This window comes from Protopterus annectens, chromosome 15.part0 (genome assembly GCF_019279795.1).
Source record: "Protopterus annectens isolate FY-2018-M chromosome 15.part0, PAN1.0, whole genome shotgun sequence".
Classification (NCBI taxonomy): Eukaryota; Metazoa; Chordata; order Ceratodontiformes; family Protopteridae; genus Protopterus; species Protopterus annectens.
In genome coordinates, this window is record NC_056749.1 from 627,005,120 (window position 1) to 627,015,999 (window position 10,880).

Below are 10,880 nucleotides of genomic sequence, written 5' to 3' on the forward strand. Positions count from 1 at the left end.
GAAGCAAAGGAAGAATTCTCAAATCAAGTATAGAAGTTAGAGATTGCTGCCAATTGAACTCTAATGGTTGAGGATCTACCTCCTTCATTGGAAATGTTGCCAACAATTTAAGGACACTTTGTACAGGGGCTGAAAAACGATTAGCATGTTTCTGATGCAACAACAACAACAAAAAAACCCTCTTCCATTTACTTCTGTAATGTTTTCCCATAGAACCTGTTTGGGAAGATAAAAGTATATGATGGACAGTGGAAGAAAGCACAGGTGATCTGGCTATTAACAGATGTGGAGAAACCATGCTATCAGATTTAGGTTTGCAATATTTGAGTGAAATATGTCTTTCTGGTGAGACAGAAGGTCTGGAATTGGATACAGAATCCAAGATGTGTAGGTAAAGTAGATGAGCCCAAAGAAAGGGAAACCAAATCTATCAGGGCCAGTAAGGCGAAATGAGGATGATTTTGCTCTTCAGCCTGAAAGTTTTCTTCAGAAATTTGGGGATCAAGGGAGTTGGGGATAATCCCATAAAGGGAAGGCATCTCTGATTAGCACTAGTAGAAAGCTACGTTCTCTCATAAAAACATCCAAGGCCAACTTTGAGAAAAAAATCGCTATGGACACTAAAGATAACCACAAGGCCTTCTTCTGCTATGTTAGAAACCTGGGCAGAAACCCCGAGATATGTTCAAAGTTAGTTCACAAAGACAAAAAATACACTGAACCCACAGATATTGCCAACATTCTGGCCGACAGGTTCAGTGCAAATTTCTCCCCTCCCTCACCCCCAAAAGAAGAAATACTTATCCCAGCTGAATGTAACCTCCCTGTCATCTCAGATGTCCAGGTGAGAACCGCCCTCAGCAAAGCTAAAAACAGCATCAATGGGACCTGATGGTATCCCGGGTTGCGTGCTACATGGACTCCAAGAGGAGCTAAACCTGCACATAAAAATGCTATTTAACCTTAGCCTTACTACAGGATATGTACCTGAACACTGGCGTACAGCAACAGTAGTCCCACTCCACAAAGGTGGCACCTCTACAGAGCCTGGTAACTACCGCCTCATAAGCTTAACCAGCCTGGTCTGCAAAGCTATGGAAAGAATCATCATGGAACTCATAAACAGAGACATTGGGGACTTACAGACACTTGATCCCACCCAGTTCGGCTTTGTAAAGGGCAGATCCTGCCTTTTCAACTTGGTTGACTTTTTCGAAACAGTCACTAGAGCCATTGACGAGGGCAAAGCAGTCCATACAGCCTACCTGGACTTGGCTAAAGCTTTTGACACAATACCCCACTCTGGCATCATAGACAAGCTCAACAGATTAAATGTAAATTCATATGTCACAAGATGGGTTGCAAACTGGCTAAAGGATAGAACCCATAAAGTCAAAATCGCTGGAGCCATGTCAGACTCAAAGCCAGTCACAAGTGGTGTCCCACAGGGCTCTGTCCTGGGACCCCTCTTGTTCGGCATTTATTTCTCAGATGTGAAAGCAAACATGGGAGGGTTGTGGCTGACAAAGTTCGCAGATGACTGCAAACTAGGCACCATAGTCGATACATCAGCTGATACATACATCCTACAGAAAGGCCTCACTGAGACGGACAACTGGTGCCGGAGTCATGGCCTTAAACTAAATGCCAAAAAATGTAGTCATCCCCTTTGGGAAAAACAAAGTACCCACAAATTATCACATAGACAGTAACCCACTGAGTACGGAAAAAGTAATCAGAGACCTGGGGACCCAAGTCGATAGTGACCTCTCATTTGACACCCACGTTGCCAAAGTGGTTAGAAAGACTTTCTACCTTGCCCACCTTATCATGAAGGGATTCACATCCAGATCAAAGGAGGTCATTGTACCCCTATACTCCTCCCTTATCAAGCCCATGATTGAGTACAATGCCCCATTTGGTATGTACCTCACCCGGCACTTGCAACAGCTAGAGAGACCCCAAAAGTACCTCACCAAGAGGATCAAGGGTCTCCAACATATGTCATATGCTGCCAGACTAAAGAAACTCCAGCTCTATTCAGTAGCATACCGCCTACTCAGGGGTGATCTGTGCCTGACGTACAAGGCCATGTGCAATCAGGAATTGATGGACATGCTCCACCTCAAAAAATCCAAATCCATCAGAACCACGAGAGCTAAAGATTTAAACCTCAGCACAAATATGAATAGGACATGCTGGAGGGACAGATTCATAACTCAGGGGCTTCCCATACTCTGGAACAGAATCCCAGTTCATGTTAGGCAGAGCCTCTCACTGACTCTCTTCAAGAGAAATCTTGACGAGTGGATGGGAGATCGTAGGTTTACCCCAGGGGTCATCTCTGTGTCACTACTAGACAGAGGCACAGTAAACTTAATTCTATTATGTAAGGGGGTCTTCACTGTGTCACTACTAGGCAGAGGCACAGTATTCTAAATCTGTTCTGTACACTTTTGTACCATTACATGGGCTGGCGAAAGCCACATCACTATGGCTGGGCTTATAAATGCCCCAGGGCAGATAGCCTAGTACTAAACTATGAAACTATATAAAGTGTTTTTTTTTATTGTATCTGCTTTATTTTCTAAAAAAAAACAAAAAAAAACTTGTTTTCCCGCCTTTCTAAGCTAGTATAGTCCAGTTTTCAGGTTAGTGCTGAATTCAGGGCTGTGTTACAAGTTTCTCTGTTTGCCCATACCTTACTTGGATAGAAGGAAGTTTCTCTGTTCACTGTGAGAGAGGGAGCTTTGAGCAGCCTATCTGTCCCTGGATGAGTGGTTTCAGCCCAGAAATCAGTAGTTTATTGGCCATTTTGGGCTAATTTCTATCTCTTTCATTTCTCTGCTATAAAACCCGCATTTGCAAGGTTTTGTGTGCCGGTTAGCTAGGGTATAACTTTTCCTGGCTCCACAAAGAGTTCTCTTCAATTTTTTCTTTGGAACTAGACAAATTTTCAACTTAAGCACTCAAATCATTCACTTTTCATATCGGCACTTGCTCAAAACTCATAGCAAGCACTAATAAACCTTAGCACTAGACCCCCCCCTATACTGTAGTGAAGGACAAGGCTCTCTATTCGACCATACCAGCCAATCAGTAAAACAGTTCACTGTACCTATCCAGGCATGTCCAAACGGCAGTTTCAGGTGTACTCTCTGGTCCAACTAGTGAATCTGGGAATTTTGAGGCAATGTTACAATTGCTTCATGTACACATACAACCTTCTCCTCCTTCCACCAAACACTAATACATGCGAGAGATGCAATTATACAGCCAAACTGGAGGCTAATCTCTCTCAACCCAAGACTGGACCAGGCAGTCAAGAGGAGAAGGAAATTACTTGCATCACACAACCAGTCTCACATAGACCTATGAAACCAGCACAGGCAAAAAACACACATAAATGCACAAAAACATACTCGGAGGCTCTAAATAAAAATCTGCAGAAGCAACAGAAACCTCCAAAGCAGACATCCAAGCAAACTCCACCCCTCAACACAAACCATGAAACACATACTTGACAAAACCAGTGTGCCACACATTGACAGCCCTTACGGCAAAATAACATACCCAACACACTAGTAATAGGTGACTCTATAGTCAGGCACATTGATGTCCCACTCACTAGGCTGAACAAGATGAAGGTTACTGTTAGCTGCCTGTTGGGTGCCAGGATCCGCCACATAACACAAGCACTCAGGTCACTCCAGAAAAAGTACAAATATGACTCTGTCATTGTCCATGTTGGTGTGAATGACCTGAGCCGTACCTCCCTGGACTACATGAAAAGAGACATGGAGGAGCTCTCTGATCACGTAGCCCAGGCCGGCATGACCCTGAGTAGCATCCTGCCCTCACCAAGAATGATACCATGGTATAGAGAAAAAATTATCAATTTCAACAATTAGCTAAGCTTCTAGTGTCATTCAAAGGGGATCCAGTGTCTGTCAGCCTGGGATGACGTGCTCGACAAGCCACGCTGCTTTGCTGGAGACAGCTTGCACCTGTCACCCTTGGGCTTTCGAATACTGGCCAAGGCTCTTTGCCACCCCCATAGTGCCTTTTTTAGGCAAAGCTCAAAAGACAAACCCACTGCAGTAAACAGCACAAGAAACAAAAAACTGAGGATAATGCTACTCAGTGCCAGAAGTCTAAACTTCAAAATGCCTGCACTCGAGGCACTCCTCAGAATGGAGAACCTCTATATATGTGCCTGGTTTAAGGCTCCAGAGAGCATCCCAACACTACCAGGCTACAACTCATACCATACATTTCGGCCACAAAACCTGGACCGAAATACAAAAGGCGGGGGGAGTATCCATATTCATCAAGGATACCCACACCTCCAGGTTAGTGGCACAGCACGATGCTTCAGAGATCATCCACGTGCAACTAACAATGGGCATAACTGCTATTCAAATTACAGCTTGCTACAGATCACCCACCATGTCCCAGGACCCCCACTCCGCATTCCTGGAAAACACTGGGAAACATAAAGGTCCTACCAAACACCCTGATATTGGGTGATTTCAATTACCCAAACATTAACTGGGAGAACTACTCAAGTACAAACTCCCTTGCCCAGCATTTCCTAGAATTTATAAACTCAAATGCCCTGGATCAACTGATCAACACCCCCACCAGAGGTGACAACATATTGGAAATGGTCATCACCAACATGGGCAACCGGTATTCCACACCGGAGGTCAACCCCTCGCTGGTTAGATCTGACCATAAACTAATCAGTCTGAATATCTACATTCTGCCACCACCCCCCGGTCAAAGAAGCCACTGTGAAAAACTTTTCAAAAGCAAACTTCACATTACTTAAGACCGAGGTGGGAAGTTTCAAAGCTCCCATGCTAAAGGATAACGCTGTCCAAGCTGCATAATCCTTTACTAATGCACTCTACGGGCACCTACAAGAATGCATGGATCGTGCTATCCCAAACAAAACCAAGGCTCACTCCTCCAAGAAAAGGAAACTAGTCTGGTGGACCCCTTCCATAAACAAGCTATACAATAGAAGGAAGAAACTAGTTCAGAAAAGAGTAAAATCCCAAGAAGGGAAGACATCCCTGATCAGTATCAGCAAGAAACTACGTTCCCTCATAGAATCATCCAAGGCTAGCTTTGAAAGAAAAATTGCCATGGACTCCAAAGATAACCACAAGGCATTCTTTAGCTATGTTCAGAATCTGAGTAGCAATTCTCAGATCTGCTCGGAGTTAGTGCAGAATGGCACAAAATACACTACTGATATAGCCAACATCCTGGCAGACAGGTTCAATGCAAATTTCACCCCTCTCTCACCCCCCAAAAGGGCCTATAACTATACCAGATGACTGTAGTGCCCCTGAAATCACAGACACTCAGGTTAGAACAGCCCTCTCCAAAGCCAAAAACACAGCATCAGTGGGACCGGACGGTGTCCCAGGCTGCGTCCTACACCAGCTCAAAGATGTACTAACCCTTCACCTAAACACACTGTTTAAACTCAGCCTCTCCACAGACTACGTGCCCACAGAGTGGCGCACAGCAACGGTTATTCCACTCCACAAAGGTGGACCCACAACAGACCCTGGGAACTATCGCCCTATAAGCCTGACTAGCTTGGTCTGCAAAGCTATGGACCACATCATCATGGATCTCATTAACAGAGACATTGGAAACCTCCAAACACTGGACCCTACCCAGTTCGGCTTTGTTAAGGGCAGATCATGCCTCCTAAACCTGGTGGACTTCTTTGAGACAGCTTTCCAAGGCTATAGACGAGGGAAAGGTGGTCTACACGGCCTACCTAGACCCTGCAAAAGCCTTTGACACCATTCCCCACTCTGGTATTATAGACAAGCTCACCAGCCTGAACATAAACTCCTACGTCATGAGGTGGGTTGCCAACTGGCTCACGGACAGAGCCCACATGGTAAGAGTTGTAGGAGTTAGGTCTGACTCTAAACCAGTTACAAGTGGCGCTCTCCAGGGCTCAGTCCTAGGAACCCTCCTGTTCGGCATATACTTCTCAGAGGTACAGGCAAGCACAGGAGGACTGGCTGACCAAGTTCGCAGACGACTGCAAACTAGGGTCTATAATTGACTCTACGGCTGACACAGCCATCCTCCAAAAGGGTCTCACTGAGACAGATACCTGGTGTCAAAACCATGGCCTCAAGCTAAATGCCAAAAAGTGCATAGTCATCCCCTTTGAAAAAAAAACAAAGTACCCACAAACTACCACATAGGTGGTAGCCCCCTAAATACGGAAGACGTAATAAGGGATCTGGGGTCCCAAGTAGATAGTAACCTCTCCTTTGATAAGCACATTGCCAAAGTGTTTAGAAAATCCTTCTATGTGGCCCACCTAATCACAAAAGGGTTTGCATCCAGATCGAAAGAGGTCATTGGGCCCCTCTATGCATTACTCATCAGACCCATCATAGAGTACAATGCCCCATTTGAAATGTACCTTACAAGACACCTGCAACAACTGGAAAGACCACAGAAGTACCTCACCAAGAGGATCACTGGCCTCAAGGAGATGCCCTATGCAGCTCAACTGATGAAACTCCAGCTGTACTGTGTTGCTTACCGCCTACTCAGAGGTGATCTCTGCCTCACATGCAAGGCCATGTCCAACCCAGAATTGATGGACATGTTCCACCTAAAGAAAACCATATCCCCCTCGAGCCACACACTCCTGGGATCTAAACCTCACCACAACAATAAATAGGACATGCTGGAGTGATAGATTCCTGTCCCAGAGACTTCCCATGCTCTGGAACAAGATTCCAATCTACATTAGGCAGAGCTCCTCACTAACCCTCTTCAAGACAAACCTTGACGAGTGAATGGGAAACAGAAAGTTTACCCCAGGGATCACTTCAATGGCTCTGCTGGACAGAGACACAGGGAACTAATCTAAGAGAGCGGCGAAAGCCAACACATTCCGGTTAGGCTTATAAATGCCTTCGGGCAGACAGCCTAGTACCTACCTATGAACCTATGTGAGTTGTTCTTCTCGCCTTCATTCTTACATCCCTCCCTCCTCCCCCCTTCTGGCTGATAGTTGACCTAGAGGTTGGTCTCATCCTGGTTGCTCAATTCTTCTTCCTCTCCTTGGGAGGATAGCTTAGTTATATGGTTACAGTACACGCAGCAAACTAGATCTGAGGTAATTCTCAGTGCATCATGGGATAAGGGGCTTGGCCTTGAGCTACTGGTAAACCTTGAGCTTTGCAAACAGCCATACCGGAGCCGATGGCTCGACTCCGAACCCATCAGTAAAGAATGAAGGTGAGATGAACAACTCACATGGAACGTTATGGTGAGTACATAACTTCATATTTGTGGTGGTGGTTTTAATATTGCACATCTGTTACTATGTAATGTCAGTTTGTGCATGTATTGTGCACTTTTACCCAGCATAGAGTTTGTTGTCCTAGCAGTGTATAGTTAATAGTGCTAAGGTGCCTGATATGGCAGGAAGCAAAACACCAACAGTAACAAAAAAGGAAAATAATTTCTCCAGTTTCAATGTGTTAATTAGCAGCAGCATTATTCACTGTATGATCTGTGTCTGGTAATCGGCAGTTCCTGTGATTTTTGCAAAACATCCCTGATTTTTTTACCTCTTATTTTTATTTTTGTCTCATGAAATGTGTGTTTCTTGGCAGATTGAGGACCGCGCTAAGTCAGTAAGCAAAGTAATAAAAGGTGTTTTAGTGTTAGACTTCATGTCCTTCAGAAAATGTATTAGACTGAAGAATCTGTTATTGTACCAACTTCGTAAAGGCAATATTTAAACTAAACTATCTACCGGACTTCTGGCCTTCACACCCCATTCCTTACATTTTTGGCTTTATCACCAATTGCTATTGTGCTAACAGATTTTAAAGATATGCTGCCTGGACTTGTTTTAGTTCTTGAAAGCAATTCACCAGCTGATAGCCACTAATCGGTTCTTTGTGGTGGTGTGCGATTAGAAAAAGAGTTACGTGGGCAAGTTAGCTGGAGGAGGGGAATGAACGGGAAGCCTAAGTTGTAAAAAGACCTGAGCTGCTTCAATTAGTCTTGGCTCCCTCCCACCAGTCTCTTCCTTAAAAATTGGACATTGGTGTTAAATCACAAGAAAGAACGTTGTGATGGGTTTACAGATTTCGTAAGTAATGGCATATGGGAAGAGGGTTAAACAGATGTTTTTGACAGCACAAGTAAGTGACTTAGCTTGGGAAACATGTACATTGCTGTGTACATGTTAGAGATCTGAGAAGCAGCAGTTAAAGACTCACTTTTTTTTTGTTGTGAAGTGGGTAGCTTCTCTGGATATGTGTAGTCCGTAATATGTGTTCAGAAATGAATAGATATAAAAATGTGCTTTTTCAGGTTAATTTTGAATTGTATATGCACAATGTACAGTAACTGTCTTCTGCTTTTTACAAAGTACATACACTATCACCTGGGCAATTTTTTTTTGTAATTGTAGACTTTATATAGTAAAAACAAAAATCAGGTGGTGTTGGTACATGTCTTGTGTGTATGTTCGCCGTCCGTGTTTCCCTAAGCCTAATCCAGGATTCTCTGTTGTGTTTCTGTGTCCCATCATGACATTTCACAGTGTACCTATCAAGCATATATAGCTGTCTTTCACTGTTATGAAGAACATATTAATATAAATCGTTCGTGTAAATGCTGTAATAGGTGGACGTGTGTATGGACTTCATTGCTCTGCTTGTTTGAGTGTGAGTAAGTAGCTGTGTTTGTCATAAACCCTGTCTATTTAATGAATTTGATTGAAGAGTAAAGATGTCAAAAGCCAGATTTTTTTTAATATAGTAATCACTACCCCCACCCCCCCCCCCCCCACACACACAAAAAAAAACAGCAAGCTCACCTAAACCATTTCATGTCTTTGTTGTACACTGACCAGTAGCTACATGATACCATGTTTTGATTTTACAGGAGTTGAACACACCTGCTGCAAATGTAGCACATGGCTCAACAACCCCCATTACACAGTCCAAGGAACAAGCAGAGATGGCTGAAGGTGAAAAAGGTAAGACCTGTCACCTGTTCTTATATTTCTGTTAATAATATGTAGCTTTCAGCATAATTTGGGTTATCATACTTAGAGGGTTAAGTAGCTTTTTTTTTTTTTTTTAACAAAAAGAATGTCTTCATTTCAAGTGGCACCAGCAGTAGTAAGATTAGCAAAAACAAGCAGTGTAACTGAGGACCCAGTGATCACCCATGGTAAACAGCAATCTGAGGCAGAGATACCTAAAGATGGAAAAGGTATTAGGTGTTCTCTCACTCATATCTTTTTATTAGTAGTAAAATGATTTGCAAGATGATCAATGTCTTCATGCTTAAAGAAGGTTTTTTTTTTTTAAACAGGTTATGTTGACCAAAAAGACTGTCTTCATTCCAAGTAGCTTGGACGATGCCCTTTGATTGGCTAAGTGAGAACAAGCTTGGGCTAGGGTATGCCTTTTGTAAAGTCTATAAATGCAAAGCAGGTTGCATCTGGAAAGAAAGTAAGAGTCATGTTTGCCTCCCAAGCCAGACAAGCAAGCACAGCTCAAAGTATTAATAGCTGAAGTGAGATTTGCTTCCTTACTTGTAGAGCACACCCTAGCCATTAGTACTGCGGATCATCTGCTGAAATACATGAAAAAACATCTTGGTGATCTTGAAGTGTTGTAGAAAATAAGCTGCGGTGCAGCTAAGTCTGAGTGCATTATACATGATGCCATGGGTCCAAAATATCAGGAAGATGCAACAGCAGTTTGTCAGAAGCAGCTTGCAGCTTAACTGCATTTATTTAGATCAGAGCACTGATATTGGAAGATAATAAACTTATTGTGATTCTGACTTGATTTTTTGACCCAGCAAAATTGGAATGTTTGGTTGTTGGACATTGTCCATTTGTGTGGCAGGTACAGATAAAGCGGTATAGGACTGCCTTAGGGGAAAGTCTTCATAAATTCAATATTCTAACGAGTAATATGGTTGCATACTCATCAGATAATGCTACAGTTATAGTTGGTAAATACAAGTCTGCACTGTCACGACTAAAGACTGTCTGTCCTGATCTCTTCAGTATGGGTTGCTTGTGCCATATAGCAGATCTTATGCATCAAATTAAGTTTGAAAGCAATGAAATCACATGTGGAAGACATAATATCAGACATTTAAAGTCACTTTTCACATAGTACACAGAGGCAACGGAAGCTAAACGAATTTGCATTATTTACTGATATTGAACCTCTTGTACTTAATCCGACATACTCCCCACTCATTGGATGAGTCTTCATAAGCAAAGCAAATACTGGACCTGTGGCCTGCACTTTTGCCCCGATCACACAGAAAAGACCTTATAACATAATGGTTGGGTCTACTTCACCTTATCGCATGTTGAAAATATCGAACAGCAATAATGTCGTAAATGCTGTACATCGAAAGTGTTGCTGCAGGATCATGGTACAGTGGGGATGAGAAAATTTGCTCTTTCCTCACTGTAGTGCGATTTCAGAGTTGGTATATATAATTAGCAGGGGGGGTGACGCAGCCCCCCACAAGAACAGTTTCGATGTACGGTATTTTCGATGTTTATTCCATTCGATATTGTCGTCTTTCGACAAGGTAATATAGACGCTAATGGCTAAATAGTCATGAGGTGAAACTGGTATTACTTTCATTGAATTATGTTATGGAGTCTTTCCTTAAATTTCATTGTGCAGTTGCAAGCCAGAAGCTGCCAACTTTTTCTGTGCAGTGATATCACAAAACTTCTATAGATGTATGGAAGCAGGTTATTGAAGCTACGTGCTGCTGTAGAATTTCTAGTCAATATCTGTACCACCAGTAATTTTCTTAAG

General features: G+C 43.1%; 1 long non-coding RNA gene across 1 annotated transcript in view; it reads left to right on the forward strand.

Annotated features, from left to right (window-relative positions):
* LOC122789644 overlaps nt 1-9,049 on the forward strand; it is a 71,070-nt gene extending 62,021 nt beyond the window's left edge. Inside the window, exon 4 of the long non-coding RNA XR_006362847.1 lies at nt 8,962-9,049. This is a non-coding gene — a long non-coding RNA (uncharacterized LOC122789644). The remainder of the gene's footprint in view (nt 1-8,961) is intronic.
* Nucleotides 9,050-10,880: the final 1,831 nt, after the last annotated feature.